This window comes from Mastigoproctus giganteus, chromosome 13 (genome assembly GCF_048544385.1).
Source record: "Mastigoproctus giganteus isolate SK-2022 chromosome 13, ASM4854438v1, whole genome shotgun sequence".
Lineage (NCBI taxonomy): Eukaryota > Metazoa > Arthropoda > Arachnida > Uropygi > Thelyphonidae > Mastigoproctus > Mastigoproctus giganteus.
The window spans coordinates 86313675-86333188 of record NC_143587.1 but is presented as its reverse complement, the minus strand read 5'-3'; the positions used below and the strand labels follow the sequence as shown (position 1 = coordinate 86333188).

General features: G+C 39.0%; 1 protein-coding gene and 1 pseudogene across 5 annotated transcripts in view; both read right to left on the bottom strand.

The window, feature by feature from the left end:
- Positions 1-5104, bottom strand: part of Upf2 (UPF2 regulator of nonsense mediated mRNA decay) — a 695457-nt gene extending 690353 nt beyond the window's left edge. For all 5 annotated transcript variants that reach the window (XR_016547840.1, XR_016547841.1, XM_090387842.1 and 2 more), the window contains exon 1: positions 4944-5104. The gene's annotated coding sequence lies outside the window, so the exon portion shown is untranslated. The remainder of the gene's footprint in view (positions 1-4943) is intronic.
- Positions 1-19514, bottom strand: part of LOC150076240 (E3 SUMO-protein ligase KIAA1586-like) — a 33182-nt pseudogene that overhangs the window by 4476 nt on the left and 9192 nt on the right.

Here is a 19514-nt window from a genome sequence, read left to right as displayed (position 1 = left end):
GTGAAATTATTCTTGCAAGAATGGAATCCTTTATCCCACACTCCACTTTAAAATCTCGTCCTTTATCTAAACCTTGGTTTTCCAATAAATGTGCTAAGGCTGTTCAAGAGAAGAATGTTGCATATCGTAATTGGCTTGTTTCTAATTCTTCAGTTTCATTTTCTGCCTACACCAAAGCTCGGAACAATTGTAAAGCAGTTCTTAATCAGTCCAAACTAGAGTTTGAACAGGCTAAGAGTAGAAAACTTGCTTCTTGCCCTAATGGTAGCCGAGCATTCTGGTCTCTTGTCAAAGCTATTGGCCACAACTTTGGCCCATCTCTGCTCCCACCTCTGTCCAAACCAGATGGTTCTGTTGTCACTTCAGCCAAGGATAAAGCTGACCTGCTAGCATCCCATTTTTCTTCAAACTCATGTATTAATGATCTTGGTAAAACACCTCCTACCATTCCCAACACACTCCATTCAATGCTTCCTGCGGTCTTTCGTCGAAACGATGTCAGAAGGATTTTGATGAATCTTGATGCTAAGAAAGCTCCAGGTCCCGATGGCATTTCTCCACTTGTTCTCAAAACCTGTGCTCCTGAACTTACTCCTATTCTTTGCCACCTTTTTTCACTTTCTTATTCCAAAGGTGTTTTTCCTTCTGCTTGGGAATTTGCTCCTATCCAGCCAGTTCCTAAAAAGGGTGACAAATCCCTCCAATCCAATTATCGTCCCATTGCAATTACTTCTACTCTTTCTAAAGTAATGGAGATATCAATTAACCGCCAACTCTTAAACTACCTAGAAACCTTCCGTCTGATCAACGATGGCCAGTATGGATTCCGTCAGTGTCGATCCACTGTGATATTCTGGCTTATGTTACCCATTTATGGACTAATTCAATGGAAAGGTTCGGTGAAACACAAGTAGTCGTTCTTGACATCTCAAAGGCATTCAATCGTGTTTGGCATAAAGGTCTTCTAAACAAGCTTCCATCTTATGGTTTGCCAACTGTTTTTAGTAATTGGTTATCCAGTTTTCTCTCTGATCACTCACTGAGGGTGATGGTAGATGGCTCTCTGTCTTCTAACTTCTCCACTAATGTCAGTGTCCCCCAAGGTTCAGTTCTTTCCCCCACTCTTTTCCTCTTGTATATTAATGACCTTCTTCCATTGACTGGAAATCCTAGCCATAGTTTTGCCGATGATAGCACACTGCATTCAACTTTCCATTTTGAGAAACCTTGTCCTGCTCAATCAGCTTCAACTTCTCAAAAATCTGCTACCTATTCCTTAAATGCCGATCTTAAGGTAATTCTCCAGTGGGACAAAGACAACTTAGTTGATTTCAACCCTTCTAAAACTCAGTCTTGTCTTATATCTCGCAAAAAGGATTCTTCTGCTCCTATGCTTATCTTTGGTGACACTCCGATTTGTAGGCAAAAATGATATATCTCTTTTGGGGATTACCCTGATGTCTAATCTCTCTTGGCAGAGGCACATTACAAATATTGCTTCCTCTGCATCCAAAAAACTTTGTTTTCTCTTTCGCTCTCGGCGTTACTTTTCTTTCAAACGGCTGCTCACTCTGTATAAATCGCAAATCCGTCCTGCCATGGAATATTTTTCCCACATCTGGGGTGGTGCCCCCAAAACCTCTCTGAGGCTTCTTGATTCCATTCAGAAGAGGGCAGTTAGGTTAATTAATGATTCATCTCTAACAGAGTCTCTCCACTCACTTTCTCATAGACGTACTGTTTCTGCTGCATGCCTCTTCTAGAGATACTTCTATGAGCACTTTTCTTCTGAATTGGCTTCTATAATTCCCGTTCTCTCTTTCAAAACAGTCCGAACACTTGCTGCCACCAGCCAACATCCATTTACTGTCCAACTTCAAACCCACAGAACCAATTTTTCATCTTCCTCATTCATTCATTCAACTTCCGTTTTCTGGAACAACCTTCCTTCATACGTAATTCCTGAAAATTACAATCTACAGAAGTTCAAGTCCAATGTCAACAAATATCTTCTTTCGTCTTCTCAATCTCCAACCCAAGCACGGTACTAAGTACTATAGGTTCTAATACCTCTCGTGTTTGGGGTTCACATAAAAAACAAAAAAAAAAAAAATACAAGCTTGTCGTCCAAATGACGCTAGCCATACTCTACAGTTTATAGCCATTATCAGTTTAACAACCAGCTCACAAAATTCTTGAAAATTTAACAATCGGCTTACACGAGCCAGTTCCAGAACACCACTGCATAGATATATATTACATATGTGTTTTACATCTGAATGACAAAGCTTTACAAAAACTGAAGGTCGCAAGAGTATGGAGTGCTAAATTTTGAACATAACCAGAAAATATGTGCATGGATTTTCCAACAAACCAAGGTCAGTGACATCATTGATAGAACAAAGCACAAAATGGAAATGGGCAGGTCACATATCAAGAAGAACCAACAATATATGGATCAAACAAATTTTGGAATGGATACTACTTGACTCTAAATGCCTAAGAAAAAGACCAAAGATGAGGTAGATTGATGAAATTGTCAAATTTGCTGGTGTACAACAGCAACAGAAAGCACAAGACTGTAGTTCAGTGGTTTTCAACCGGGTGCCACTGCACCTTAGGGTGCCACAACAACATTCTAGGGGTGCCACGTAATTTGGGTTTAAGTGTTGTATTGTAAAGTATTATAAAGTACTGTATGATGGAAAAGGAATTATTGATAAGCTGAAATATAGATAATTTGGAAATAAAATGAGGCTAAAGGCCAAGAACAATTTAAAACTATAAATTTTAGACATCTCTTCAGTAACTTCAAAAAAATTTTTAAGCTATCAAAGAGACCAATTTAAAATCCAAACATACACTGTGCTGCCACTTTATTAGGTACACCCCTGCTGTGCACACAAATGGTTTGTCCCACAACATTGCAAATCACAGACTACAGTTGTGGATATAAATGCAATACAGCAGAACAACCATTCCAGTATCAATTAAGCATACAAACCGTAGCAAGAATGGGGAAAAGGAGTGATCTAATGTACTTCGAACGTGGCATGGTAGTAGGTGCAAGACATGCTGGACAAAGCATCTCTGAAACAGCAGTTCTGAACTTTTCATGCACAACAGTTTCAAGGGTGTATCGAGAATGGTGCAACAAACAGAAAACATCCTCTCAATGGCACTCCTGTGGAACAAAATTGCTTGTTGATGAGATGTCAGAGGAGGATGTCTAGAATTTTGCAAACAAACAGATGGGCCACAATGTCGCACATCACATCAGAATACAACCTTGGTGCGTAGAACAAAATATCGTAATGGACCACTAGTCGCACTTTGTTGCGAATGGGCTACAATAGCCGACGGCCGCATCGCGTACCTCTATTATCAATGAAGAACAAGAGAGCACGCCTCCTGTGGACACAGGAGGCGTGCTCTCTTGGAACTGCGTGACACACTCATGTCTGCATGGTACTCCATTCCTACAGTTTTCAGCATCTTGTTCAATCCATGCCTAGACGAATTCAGGCTGTTTTGAAGGCTAAAAGTGGCTTAACACACTACTAGGTAGGTGTACCTAATAAAGTGGCAACACAGTGTATATTTAAATATAAAGCTGTGCATAATGCACAGGAATCCAAAGCAGTAGGAACACAAATGGCAAGAACTAACTGAGAACTGATGATGCAGAAATTAAAATAATTATGCACATTGTGGGTAAAAATTAAAATACAAATTTTGTCAGCTACAGAAATGTAGGAATAAAAGCTACCTCTGTATGCCATGGAATCATGAAATAGCACATATGTAACACAGTATGAAAAATAAGAAAGAAACAACAGCTATGAATCTGGTTCATTAATTCTCACATACTTTTGCAATTTCTGTTTACACTGCTTTGGATTCCAATGCAAAGTGACAGTTTACTGCAGAAATATGATATTTTACGCCTATGGATTTTAAGCCAGTCTTTTCAGTAACTTCAAAAATCATTACTATTTTGGTTTCAAATTATTATTGCCATTATTATTTACCCTTCTTTTGATTTCTAAATTATTTATATTTCACATTCTCTAAACTTCCATCTTTCATTACTACTTTTGTTATAGATACTGAGATTACTATTTTCTGGGTTTACTCTCAATGATTCACTGATTTTTTAAAATACTTTTTAACATGTGCACTGACTGTAAAACAAACCATAGCTGTCTTTGTGTTAGGCATCTTCAAGCTGCCTGTCTTATGCTTTCACACTTTATTAGCCCAATTGACTCAGCACTGAATTGTGGATACTGAATACAGGAATGGTGGCAAATTATACAAAAAAAAAAAAAAAAAAAACTGTCCTTTTTTTTCAACCAACCAATCCTTTTGTTCTTTATTTATTTATTTTTTTTGGTTGTTGTTTTGTAATATAATGAAGCACATCACAAAATAAACTTAATCCTATTTTCATACATTTTAAAATGTTTTCTAGCTTTGTTCTACCTGGAAAGTCAGATGTCTGGTGTGATTCCTTGATTTTTAATATTACTTTTCCCTTTATTTCAAGTCTGTATTCACACTTGTCTTGAATCGGAATATTTTCACAGAATGTATTCCGTGAATTACAACTGTTTCAGTAACGATCCAAAATGGTTATCTCTAACGGTTTTGATGTCAAGTTTACAATGATTCACAATCTGCTTCTCAATAATAATAACCTAGAAATAATTACACAAGCTGTTATCTTAATATTTATGAGAAATCGTCTATTTTTATAAATTAAGGGCATCAACACATTCCAGGACATAACTCAGCACAGAAATGGGAACTAGAATGCTTGGGGATTATATGGTTTTTCATATAATATAACAAGCTATAATTTATATGGGAAAAAAGCATGTACAAAAAAAAAAAGGGGGAAAAAATGCTAATATAAAAGCATTATGATAGAAACGACTCACCATAAAACAATTTTAACCGAAATTTTACACCCACTTTTTCTTCAGTTATTTTCAAATGCATCTGCTCATATATAACTATAACAACTGTATTCTAAACCACGCATTTTTCGTTATTTATTCAACTACTTAGGAAAAAAAAAAAAGAAAACATGTATATGTTATTGTTTACATTACACTTCCACTGTGTTCATAAAAATGGCACTAGACGCTCGATAACCACTGCGCATGTCAACAGCCAGGAAACTTTTATGGAAGTACACAACGGCAACCACGTATTTCTAAAAAATCACACTAATTTTTAGATGAGAACATGAAATAACTGCCATCTTCTCTAAGCCAAATATCACCAAACGAAGTGTTAGTCGCCCGGAATGAAGATTGCAATTAAATTAGACATTATGTTTCCATTAAAAATATTCTTGCTGTTATCTTGCTATTTTTAAAAGATTTAGTTTCCCGGGTAAAGAGGCAGATTTTCTCCCAAGATTTTCTCAAAGGGGATGGGGATAAAACAGTGTTCTGAGAAATCATTACACTTTAACCATCATGTGCAAAGAAAAAAAGTCTACAGTGTTTTGATTTTTAAGGGAAAAGAGGCTATAAACCCGTTTACTCCTACCTAGGGCATCGTTCTACACAGTGTGGAAATGGTCCAGGTTCAAATCTAATCACATCGGGAGGAACTTCTATCAGTATTTTTCACGGTATGAAGGAATTAGTCTGTCTCGGGAGTAAGTAGCATGGTTTTATCTGCTAGAAATTCAGATTGCCAGCAAACAAGCAAACCGACCGAATAATTGTTGCCCGAATTACTTTGCGTTCAAGACACACTAGGGCTATGCCGAGCCATTTTAGTACCTGAGCAAGAATGAAAAATTGCGCCCTACTGTTAATCATGGCAACGTTGGCAATTAATTAATCTTTCTTTTGGCCCCCTTTCAACTTTTAATCTGAGGTAAGGGTATCGTTAGCCTCACCATGGACACGGCTTTGACACACACACAGACCATTGTTTCTTATTTGGAGGCTGCTTAAGAGATGCATAATTTAATATTATTCGCAGTTATTGTTATTCTTTTTATTGAGTTTTAGGAGCATCAGCAACTAAAGCCATGTTGCTCTGTGTATAGTGTAAATTGCGTGTGTTCTGAGGTCGATTTTCTGTTGGCTGGATGAATATCTCTGGAGAAAAACCATCCTATTCTCGCCTGAGACCGACTAACTCAGTCACGTTGTGAAAAACACCTATAAAAATTCCACGCGTAGTCGACGGGATTCGAACTGGTCTTTTCACACTCAGTGTGCGGAGGACGGTGATCGTACCAACTGTGCTACCTACGAGACTTTTATTCGTAGTAGTATTAATAAGTCTGCACAGCGGTATCGTCACCGTCCTTCCTGCACTGGGTGGAAAAAGACCTGGGTTCGACGAATCCTGTCGATGACGTCGGAAACTTTTATGGCCTGAGGTGTGGACAGCAAGGTTCCTCCAAGAAAACGATGTTTTTCATCCAGCAAAGCAGGCAAATCAACCAGAGAACACACGCAATTTACAGACACAATAGACATGTGTAGATGAATTAACAGTGACCAAGGTGACCCTGTACTGGGGCTACTAATATCATAATAATAGTTTAGTAGTATTAATACAAATTTGTATTAGTATGGCAAATGATACAAGAAAGTAATTTTATACAGTATCAGCCAAAAAAAAAAAAAAAAAAATTTCCCACATCACTTGTTCTTCCCCTCAATAGTTTTAGCATTAGCATTTAGCATTAGCATTAGTAGAGGCATTTGATGCAAGAAAGCAAGCTTATGCAGCATCAGCCAAAAAAAAAAAAAAAAAAAAAAAAAAGTAACATAAATAAATAAAAATAACCACTTCCACTTCACCCCTCTGTTCGTTCGAAATACCTGTCCAGCTGAGCCTTAAACTTATTTAGGCTATCAACTTCCACGACAAGGGATGGAAGTCTGTTCCACCCACCAACCACCCGCTGGCTAAAGGCAAATTTCCGCACATCTATCCTACATCTGTCTTTCCTCAATTTGAATTTATGCCCTCTCAGGTGATTTTTCTGAGCTAGAGGAAGAATCCCATCAGCATTGAGCATGCTCAAACCATTCAAGGCTTTGTACACCTCTATCAGATCACCCCGCTGGTGCCTAGTTTCCAGACACTGTAATTTGCAAAACTTAAGCCTTTCTTCGTAAGAGAACCCCTTTGTCCCATTCACCAATCTAGTTGCCCTTCTCTGTACTCGTTCCAGCAGCTCTACATCCTTCCTGAAATGAGGCCTCCAGGCCTGTATACAGTACTCTAGGTGTGGCCTGACCATTGCCTTATACAAGGGAATAATCACCTCCTTATCCCTGCTAGAAAAATTCCTATATATCATTGACAATACACCATGAGCTACTCTTGCAGCTCGTCTGCACTGCTCAGAGAACTTCATATCTGCCTGCACCACCACCCCCAGGTCCCTTTCATTCTCTACCACTGTCAGTGTAGTACCACAGAGTTGATACGTTGCTCTGGGGTTGCTGTTTCCCATATGTAGTACTTTACATTTGTCAATGTTAAACTTCATTTGCCACCTCGAAGCCCATCTACTCAACCTTTCCAAATCCTGTTGCAGCAGCATAGTGTCAGTAGTGTCCTTGACAACCCTGCCAACCTTCGTATCGTCTGCAAACTTGGACATTAAGCCTGATATACCATCATCAATATCATTTATAAATACAGAAAACAATAAAGGCCCCAATACTGAACCCTGAGGGACTCCACTAATAACATTAGTCCACGATGAGCAGTGTCCATTGATTACCACTCTCTGTCTTCTCCCCCTCAACCACCCCTTTATCCATAGCAGCAACTTGCCTCCAATGCCACACTGCTCCAATTTGTGCAGCAGTCTTCCATGTGCAGCAGTATCAAAAGCCTTTCTAAGATCCAAGTATATAATATCAAAGTTATTCCCTGCATCCAGTTCTTTTGTGACTGCATCATAGTATCCAATCAAATTGGTCAGGCAAGACTTCCCCTTAACAAAACCATGCTGTGTCCTAGCTATAACTGAAGTCTTGTCTAGATGATCCTGCAGTGCTTCTTTCACCAGTGCCTCCATTAATTTTCCGGGAACAGAAGTTAAACTCACAGGTCTATAATTACTTGTGTCAGCCTTTGATCCCCCTTTGTGAATTGGGGTCACATTTGCACATCTCCAGTCAATGGGTACCTCCCCTGAGTCCAAGGAAGCTCTCATAATTATGGCTAAGGGTTTGCTTACCTCCTTTGCTGCCTCCTTTAATATAACTGGATAGATCCCATCCACCCCAGGTGCCTTTCTTATGTTTATCTTCAACAATTTCTCCTCCACTTTGCTCTCAGTTATTACAAGATTCTCTAGCTTACTGCTAGAGTTGAATACACCTCTGGCATTCCCCTCGCTGAATAACTCCTCGTGTGTGAATGTCGATGCAAAATATTCATTTAGTTTGTTAGCTACCCGAGCAGGGTCATCAACAGTTGACCCATCGATCTCAAGTGGACCAATCTGATTCATCCCCTTCCTTCTAGAGTTTACATAAGTAAAGAACTCTTTGCTGTTTTTCTTCGTATCCCTTGCCAAGGATCTCTCGTAATCTGCCTTCGCCTGCCTAACCTCCTTTGTAACTTGGTTACAGATCAACTTGTATCTATCATAGGCGTCCGTGTCACGTGTTAATTTGTATGTATCCCATGCATTTTTCTTCTCTGCCATATGCCTCATTAGTTCATCTGACAACCATTTAGGCCTAAACCTTGAACAATATTTCTTAGTTGGTATGTAAAGCCTAGTAGCTTCCACGATAAGTTCTTTGAATGCTTCCCATTTTGAATTTGCTGTTGGCAATATCATCAGTTGATCCCACTGTATAGAATTTAAATACTGTCTCAGTCCATTGTAGTCGCCTTTACGAAAGCAATACCCCTTCCCTTTACCCCTAATGGTAGTTACCTCTTTGAGTAACTCCCACTTCAGCACACTGTGATCACTGCCACCAAGTGGTTCATTTATCTGCAGATTCTTAATGCATGAAGAATCACTACTGATAATCAAATCAAGAGTATTACTCCCTCTAGTTGCCTCCCGAACATGCTGATGTAGAAAACAATCATCCAATAAATCTACAAAAGCCTTGCTACTGTGTGAGTGACCAGCCCCCAAATTCCAGTCAATATCTGGGAAATTAAAATCCCCCATTATAAGACTCTCTGATTTACTGGCCCACTCTATTTCTCCGAACAGTTTCTTATTATACTCATCAGAGTCATTAGGCCTATAGCACACTCCTACTCTCAATTTTGATCTCCCAATGCTTATGTCACACCAAACTGACTCGACACTGCACTGTCCAGCGATGTCGACTGGCTTCACTTCCTTGGATTTTATGTGTTTTTTAACTAATAGCATAACCCCTCCTCCCTTCCTATCCTGTCTATCCTTTCTGTAGACATTGTACTCCCCAAATTCCAGTTCTGCATTTCTTATATCTGTGTGACACCACGTCTCTGAAATCCCCACAATATCTGCCTTTGATGTTTTGAGCAATACCTCAAATTCATCAAATTTATTTACTAAACTCCTAGCATTGGTGTACACACAAGTATACATGCACCTGTTCTTTTTCTTAGCTACCCTAACACAACCCATGTGTTTACTTGTACCCCAATGATTCCCAGCAGTCTCTGAAATATCCTGCATCTTATTTTCCAGGCTGCGGCTCATTCCAATAGAAGCAGTGCAAGAATCACTTTCACCTCTGCCAGTGGCTACTGTTAATCTATTAGTCCTTGTATCCCCCCAATCTAGCAGTTTTCCGACCCACCTAACATTGCCTCGATAGCATCAGCAAACATTCTTGCACCCCTTCTATTTAAGTGTATCCCATCCCTGTAGAAGCAGTCTCTCCTGTTAACAAGTACAGACCAGGCTGAAAAAAATTCTACCCCTTGAGCCCTGCACAATCTTTCCAGGGCCGAATTGATTGACAGGGCTCTCATCATATACTCCCTCCTATCGTGTCTGGGCAGAATTGCAGACACTTTCAATTTCAACCCTAATTCACGGCTTTTTTTCATCAGTGACCTGTACTTATCAAGTAATTCCGCCGGTCTCCTACTCTTAATGTCATTAGTGCCAACGTGTACAACTATATCACCTTTTGTGCCCTTAAAAGATGATATCCGCTCTACAACGTCATCAACTTTTGCCCCTGGCAGACATACCCTGGTCCTATTCCACCTATCCTTTTTACAAAGTTTGTCTACTTCTTCCTTGAATTTATTAAAACTACACATTTTCACAACAACAGATGATAACTTTTCCAACAATCAACAATTCGCTGGCTGAAAGCAAAATTTGCACATCGATCCTGCAACCAACTTTCCTGGATTTGATATTATGCCCATTCATGTGTATAGTTTATGCAATAGGAAGAATGCCATCAGAATTGAGCTTGCCCTATCCATTCAAAGCCTTAAACACCTCAATCGGATCACTTCAGATGCCTGGTCACCAGATGCTGAAATTGAATGAACTGAAGACTTTCATGGTAAACTGCCCTTTTGTTCCCTTCTCTAATCTCATTGTCCTTCTCTCAACCGATCCAGCAAATATACATTTTTCCTAAAATAAGGCCTCTAGAGGTGTATTCAGTACTAAAGATAAGGCCTAACATTGCCCCGTACACTAGAATTCATCTCTTTATCTCCACTAGCAAAATTCTAGTACAGCATTGCCAAAATTCCATTAGCTGTTCCTGCCTCATATCTGCACTGCTCAGAGAATTTCATATGTTTCTAACAATTACTCCCAATTCTTTTTTTTTTTTTTTTTTTTTTCATTTTCTACCATTTGATCCCCTTTATGAATTGGGGATAAATTCATAAAGTACCGCACATGTTTTCTCGAATCGTTTATCTGTTCATGTTTTCTCAGTTCGTTAATTTGGGATTAATGTTACCCATATCCAGTATCTTCCAATGTTACACTTCAATTGCCCTTTCTTAACCCATTGCCTAATTTTTGAAGACCTTGTTGCGGCAGTATACCCAGATTATTGTGATTAACCATGTGCAAAATTTGACTCAATATCATTCATAAATATAGAAAACAACAATGGGCCTGGCACTGAGCCATTGAGGATTCCACTAATAAATTAGTCCAAGGAAAGCAGAGTCCATTGATAACCACGCTCAGTCTTGTCTTCTCCCACTACTCATCCTTTTATCAATAATAACTTGTCCTTAATGCCACTTTTCTCCAATTTATGCAGCTATCATTTATATGCGACAGTAACAAAAGTTTTCCTGAAATTAGCATTAGCATAGCATTAGTAGAGGCCTTTGATGCAAGAAAGCAAGCTTATGCAGCATCAGCAAAAAAAAAAACCATTTCCACTTCACCCCTCTGTTCGTTCAAAATACCTGTCCAGCTGAGCCTTAAACTTATTTAGGCGATCAACTTCCACGACAAGGGATGGAAGTCTGTTTCACCAACCACTCGCTGGCTAAAGACAAATTTCCGCACGTCTATCCTCCATCTGTCTTTCCTCAATTCGAATTTATGACCTCTCAGGTGATTATTCTGTGCGAGAGGAAGAATCCCATCAGCATTGAGCATGCTCAAACCATTCAATGCTTTGTACACCTCTATCAGATCACCTCGCTGGTGCGTAGTCTCCAGACACTGTAATTTGCAAAACTTAAGCCTTTCTTCGTAAGAGCACCCCTTTGTTCCATTCACTAATCTTGTTGCCCTTCTCTGTACTCGTTCCAGCAGCTCTACATCCTTCTTGAAATGAGGCCTCCAGACCTGTACACAGTACTCTAGGTGTGGCCTGACCATTGCCTTATACAAGGGAATAATCACCTCCTTATCCCTGCTAGAAAAATTCCTATATATTATTATTATTATTATTATTATTATTAGCCATATGGTACAAGGAAGCCTGAGGCTTATGCTGCACCAGCCAAAAAAAAAAAAAAAAAAAAAAATTTCCCAGTTACCCCCATGTGTGTGTGTGTGTGTGTGTGTGTGTGTGTGTGTGTGTGTGTGTGTGTGTGTGTGTGTGTGTGTGTGTGTGTGTGTGAGAGAGAGAGAAAGAGAGAGAGAGGGGTATCACCAAGAAAGATAAGAATGATGATATCCAGCTCAGGACCCTGGGTTTGCCAAGCCCATACTCACCAGATGTGAGCCCCCGGGGTTGCCATATCATTGACAATACACCATGAGCTATTCTTGCAGCCCGTCTGCACTGCTCAAAGAACTTCATATCTGCCTGCACAACCACCCCCAGGTCCCTTTCATTCTCTACCACTGTCAGTGTAGTACCACAGAGTTGATACGTTGCGCTGGGGTTGCTGTTTCCCATGTGTACTACTTTACATTTGTCAATGTTAAACTTCATTTGCCACCTCTCAGCCCATCTGCTCAACTTATCCAGATCCTATTCATAAATGATATTGATGATGGTATATCAAGCTTAATGTCGAAGTTTGCAGACGATACAAAGGTAGGCAGTGTTGTCAAGGACACTACTGACACTATGCTGCTGTATCGTCTGCAAACTTCGACATTAAGCTTGATATACCATCATCAATATCATTTATGAATACAGAAAACAATAATGGACCCAACACTGAGCCCTGAGGGACTCCACTAATAACATTAGTCCACGACGAGCAGTGTCCATTGATTACCACTCTCTGTCTTCTCCCCCTCTTTATCCACACCAGCAATTTGCCTCCAATGTCACACTCCTCCAATTTGTGCAGCAGTCTTCCATGTGCAACAGTATCAAAAGCCTTTCTAAGATCCAAGTATATAATATCAAAGTTATTTCCTGCATCCAGTTCCTTTGTGACTGCATCATAGTATCCAATCAAATTGGTCGGGCAAGACTTCCCCTTAGCAAAACCATGCTGTGTCCGAGCTATAACTGAAGTCTTGTCTAAATGATCCTGCAGTGCTTCTTTAACTAGTGCCTCCATTAATTTTCCTGGAACAGAAGTTAAACTCACAGGTCTATAATTGCTTGTGTCAGCCTTTGATCCTCCTTTGTGAATTGGGGTTACATTTGCACATCTCCAGTCTGTGGGTACCTCCCCTGAGTCCAAGGAAGCTCTCATAATCATGGCTAAGGATTTGCTTACTTCCTCTGCTGCCTCCTTTAATATAACTGGATAGGTCCCATCCACCCCGGGTGCCTTTCTTGTGTTTATCTTCAACAGTTTCTCCTCCACTTTACTCTCAGTTATTACAAGATTCTCTAGCTTACTGCCAGAGTCGAATACACCTCTGGCTTTCCCCTCGCTAAATAACTCCTCATGTGTGAATGTCGATGCAAAATATTCATTTAGTTTGTTAGCTACATGACCAGGATCATCAACAGTTGACCCACCGATATCAAGTGAACCAATCTGATTCATCCCCTTCCTTCTAGAGTTTACATAAGTAAAGAACTCTTTGCTGTTTTTCTTTGCATACCTTGCCAAAGATTTCTCGTAATCTGCCTTCGCCTGCCTAACCTCCTTTGTAACTTGGTCACAGATCAACTTGTATCTATCATAGGCTTCTGTGTCATGTGTTAATTTGTATGTATCCCATGCATGTTTCTTCTCTGCCATATGCCTCATCAGTTCATCTGACATCCATTTAGGCCTAAATCTTGAACAATATTTCTTAGTTGGTATGTAAAGCCTAGTAGCTTCCAAGATAAGTTCTTTGAATGCTTCCTATTTTGCATTTGCTGTTGGTATCATCATCAGTTGGTTCCACTGTATAGAATTTAAATACTGTCTCAGTCCATCGTAGTCGCCTTTACGAAAGCAATAACCCTTCCCTTTACCCCTAATGGTAGTTACCTCTTTGAGTAAATCCCACTTCAGCACACTGTGATCACTGCCACCTAGTGGTTCATTTATCTGCAGATTCTTAATGCATGAAGAATCACTGCTGATAATCAAATCAAGAGTATTACTTCCTGTAGTTGCCTCCCGAACATGCTGATGTAGAAAACAATCATCCAATAAATCCACAAAAGCCTTGCTAGTGCATGAGTGTCTCAAGTTTGTATCAAGTTCCTTTGTTACTGCATTATTTTATTAGATTAATTACCTTGGAAGAGAATTTAAGGTAACAGGTCTGTAATTTTTTACCTTTTGTTATCATTTGATCCCCTTTATGAATTGGGGATAAATTCGCACACCTCTACTCCATAGGGAAAGGAGTTGTAGGAATTTCCATCATAAGGGTTTAAAATTAACCACATGATAGTATTTGTTAGTTTTTGTTGGGATTTTAGGAGGCCATGTTTCTCCGTATATTGGTAACTAAGTCCATATTGCTCAAAATATACTATTGTAAATTGCGTGTGTTCTGAGGTAGATTTTCTGTTTGCTGGATGAAAAACTCGAGTTTACGGGAGAAAAAACCATGCTCCATGCCTGACACCGACTAACACATCCACGTCGTGAAAAAGCCCCATAAACTTTCTCACGTCATTCATTCACGGGATTCGAGCTCACGTCTTTTCCACCCGCTGTGGGGAGGACGGTGCCTTCCCCTTTGTGCTAACCATCAATACGATACTACTTATCATCAATATCTCTTCAGCACTGATATGGAACACAGGAAGTTAACTCTGGTGAAGAAAGGAGTAATTATTTCTCTTGATAATGACGGCTTTACTAGCTACTCAATATATATTTTTTAAAAAATGGCTTGGCTGAATTCAGAAGTGGTCCCAGAATTTTATAAAGGGAGGAAGATTAATTCCGTCAAACAGGGGCTAAAGCAGTGTTACAGAGAATAACGTTAGTCATCATCTCGAAGCAAAAATTCTACATTATTTTAGATCTATATGTTGGGCTATATCCTATTAGTCCGGTCTGGGTGGTAGCACTGCAGTTTGTATAATCATATTCTTCCACACACTGGGTGAAAAAGGCCAGAAATCGAAACACATTAATGATGCGAGGAACCTTTATGGGCTTTTTTCACTTAGTGACTCAGTTAGTCGGTCTCATGAACAGCAAAGTTTTTTCCCTGGAAACTCGGGTTTTTTGTTCAGAAAAACGGGCCAATCGACCAGAGAAAATACGCATACGCTATTTATGGAAATAATAAACAGAAATGTGTAAGTAAATTCTTGTGTGGCCCTAATATGACTTTTTTTTATCCCTTTAGCCCCTTCCTTTACTTAAAGGTGTGATCATACTCCTGACACAAGAATTCCTGAAAAGAAATAAAATACCAGAAACATCAAAAGAAAATCTGTACCGTGGTTCAAGTGGATTAGTAAGTCAGCTAGTCAGACTTTTAAGATCTCTAAGCCTACCTGATTGTCTTGCAAGCTTTACATGTATAATTATAATATTGGTGTAAAAACAAGTTGCTGTTGTTGTAAGAGGGCTTTAAGAGCATCAGCAACTCACGCACTAACTCCATAGGGAACGGAATTCCCTATAGTTAGTGTCTTACTGTCTATGATGGTTAAATCGATGTTAGAAAGTTCCGTGGTAAAAACAAGTGTATTGAAGTGAATTGTTTGCTGCAGTTTTGTCATGAGTGGTTTGAAGGATTGTAAGTTGTCCTTGTTGGCAAAAACTATGAAGAAATAGCCCATAAACTGAACTAAAGAGCATTATAATTGGCCAAATAGGCAGTGGGAATTAGTGATCTCTGAATACAAAATTAACTACATTGGATCATATGGGAAACAATTACATGGTTAACACGACCCCATCGTTCACTTCGTGAATGATGACCACCAGTAGCGCAACCAGGGTGGAATGAAGGGTGCATTTTCGATCTCAAGAAATTCATATAATTTACTATTATTAGTAAAATATTACAAACGTTCTATTTTGGTTTCATTACTGTTTACCAAGATAATACCAAGAAATAAATGGAAACCAAACTTCGGTTTTCAAATTAAAATAGAGCTAATTTTATGTAAAAGCAATAATAAATAAATGAATGCAGCAATTATAACACTATGCACCCCAATATGGTTTTGCAGTTGCGCCTCCAGTGATCACTGTAAAGAATTCACAGGGTGTATTTGTTAAGGGGAGATCTTATCTGACCAATTCGATAAGATACTATAAGGTAGTCACAAAATAATTGGATAAAAAACAATTTTGACATCCCACTAAGACTTCAGTAAAGCTTTTGACATTGTTCCGCATGAACCACTGTACAGACTGGAGCATTTTGACATTCGGGCAAGATTCTGATGTAGAAATAGTGTTGACTGGAAAGTGGGTAGAGACGAAAAAATTCAAATTATTGTATTAGGGCCACCCACAATTATTTACATATACCCGTGTATGTATTGTCTGTAAATCGCGTGTGTTCTCTGATCGATTTACCTGTTTTGCTGGACGAAAAACCTTCCCAACTGGGAAGAGACAGAAAGTGGCGAGTGATTATTAATGATCCCTTCTCCTAAAGCACAACAACAAGAACAACAACAACAATTCTATCGTCAAACATGGAGTTTTCTCATCCAATGCAAGCAGGCTGAAAGGAGAGGAAATAGGAATTTTTTTATTTTATCAGGAACAAAGAGATAATTATCCTCATTGTATAAAGCAATTATTAGGAAGCATTTTGAGTACTACATAGAGGTTTGGAAGCCTTAATTTAGGAAGGATTTAGATCTTTTGGAATGGATACAGAAAAGAATAACAACAGTGGTAGGAAGCATAAGCTCTCTTGGATGGCGCAGTTTGTAGAATCTCCGTCGTCTCCACACCAGGTGGAAAAGACCTGAGTTCGAATCCCGTCAATGATCTGGGGAAGTTTTTCACAACGTGAATGAGCTACTCGATCTCATGCGAGGGCAGCATGGTTCACGATTATAACTGTAATTGTAATTGTAACACTGTAAATGATTGTAGCCGGAAAACACAAAACTACTGCATCAAAAACAACTACAGAACTTAAGCTGAGTCTCAGCAGCTTATTGCAAAGTAATTGGTCAAGGGCTCTGCCATAAATTTCATATTTAAATCTGAAATTTATGGCAGAGTCGCTGTAGTCAAGCCACTCGTTACTGACGGTAATGCTAGAAAGAGGATGTCAAGGTGTAAGGAGCAAGAAAACTTGACTCTTAATGATCGGAAAGTTCTATTTTCAAGCGAATTATCATTCACACTTTTTATAACGTCAGGGAGAGTTTATATTTTGTGAATGCCAAAGGAAGCGCATTGTCTTGCCTCATCATTATCATTATCATCAGCCATTATCAATACAATGCAGGATGAAGGCCTCTCCAGCAACTTTCCAGTTCCTCTTGTTTTGTGCAATGGCCATCCATTTACTACCCACAAACTCGTGAATTTCATCAGTCCATCTCCGTCATTGTCTTCCAAGTTTTCTTCTAGCTCCTCTTGGGTACCATTCTGTTATTCTCTTAGTCCATCTGTCATCATATTTTTGAGCTGTGTGTCCTGCCCCAGACCATTTTAGTTCTTTAGTTTTGATAAGATTGTCCTTTACTTGAGTTTGCTGCCTAATCCATGTGTTTCTCTTCTTATCTAACAGTCTGATTCCTAATATAATTCGTTCCATTCTTCGCTGTGTAGTTCTCAGCTTCTCTTCCATTCTTTTGGTGAGTGTCCAAGTTACACTTCCATACGTCATGGTGGGAAGTATACATTGGTTCATTATTTTCCGTTTCAGACAAATTAGGATATTGCTCCTCAGTATGTAACCATATTTCCTGAATGCTGTCCATCCAAAATTTATTCTTCTCTTGACTTCCAGACATTTATCATCGTTACAGCTAATGACTTGTCCCAGATAAGTATGACTCCACCTTTTCCATTACTGCTCCTTCAATCAATATATCCCTTTCTGTGACATACTTGTTCATCATTACTTTTGTTTTAGCCATATTCATCTTTAGTCCAAAATCCTTACTAACACTGCATAACTGATTAAGATTTTCCTCTAATTCTTTGGGATCGTTGCTTATGACCACAGCATCATCTGAAAATCGCAAATGGTTTAGGTACTCTCCATTCATATTGACTCCTTTCTGCGACCAGTCTAATCTTTTGAAAGCTTTCTTAAGGGCAGCAGTAAACAACTTCGGAGCTATTATGTCTCCTTGTCGAACTCCTTTCCCGATTTTATATTTGCTACTGTCTTTGTCTAGTCTAATAAAGGAGGTAGCGTTCTCATATATTTTCTTCAAAATCATAATATATAGAGTATCTATGCCTTGTCTCTCCAGTGCTTCAAACATTGCCTTATGCCGTATGGAGTCAAATGCCTTTTCACAATCCACAAATGCCAGGCATAATTGTGTTTTATATTCATTTTCTTTCTCCATTAACTGTGATATTACGTGAAGGTGATCCATAGTTGAGAATCCCGTCCTAAAGCCAGCTTGCTCTTTCGGTTGATTCTCATGAAGTATTCTTTCTAATGTGTTAGTAATTAACCTTGTGAATAACTTGTGGATGTGGGATAACAAGCTAATTGGTCTATAATTTCCAATTTCTGCTTTATCTTCTTTCTTATGCAGCAAAACTATTATTGCATTATTCCACTCCTTAGGCATCACACCTTTTCTAATGCATTTTTTGAAGAGTCTTGACAATTTTTGTGTCATGTCTCTTCCTCCCAATGTTAACAACTGTACGGTAACTTAGCCTTCACCTGGGGCTTTCTGATTCTTCATTTTCTTCAACGCATGTTCTACCTCATCAGGAAGGATATCGGCTATGTCGTATGTGTTACTAATTTGCGATCCATCTTCCCCACTGCTGAGTAGGAGTGGGGGCACTTTGAACAGAATTTCACAGCGGGTGGTCTGTCGACGTCCCCCCCTCCCCTACCCCCGAAACACTTTGAACAGATTTTGTCAGCGGGTGGTCCGTCGACCCCCCCTGCCACTAGGTGGCCACTAGGAACAGAATTCCACCCCCGAAACACTTTGAACCGATTTTAGTTGCGACTGTCGCCACTAGGTGGCACTGCCATAGAAACGGCCCTCCACACCCCGCACACAGATGTTGAATCTTTGATTGTGATGACATCACCAATCACGTGAATCCTTCCCATGATAATGTTATTTTTAGGCAATAAATTAATTAGTGCTATTTTGAATTGTTTTTACTTTAAAGTATTCATGAACAAATCAATGGTATTATTTGAACATAAAGTATTCATGAACAATATTTTTAACCAATGGTATTTTTAAGTACTCATAACCAATATTTGTAACCAATTGTATTTTTTAAAGTATTCATGAACAAATCAATGTTATTATTTGAACATAATTAAAGTATTCATGACCAATATTTTTAACCTGTTCCCCAAACACGGCGTAACAAGTCTTATGACGTCATAATCCTTTGGTGTAATCCAAAGAGAGGATTTTGTTCCCCATGCATTTGAAGGCGACTTTTTAAATTTTGCTGCTGGATGGCAACAGATGTATATTTTAAATGAGAAGGCTATTTTAAACGACATGTTAATTTTAGACAATAAATTTTGAATTGTT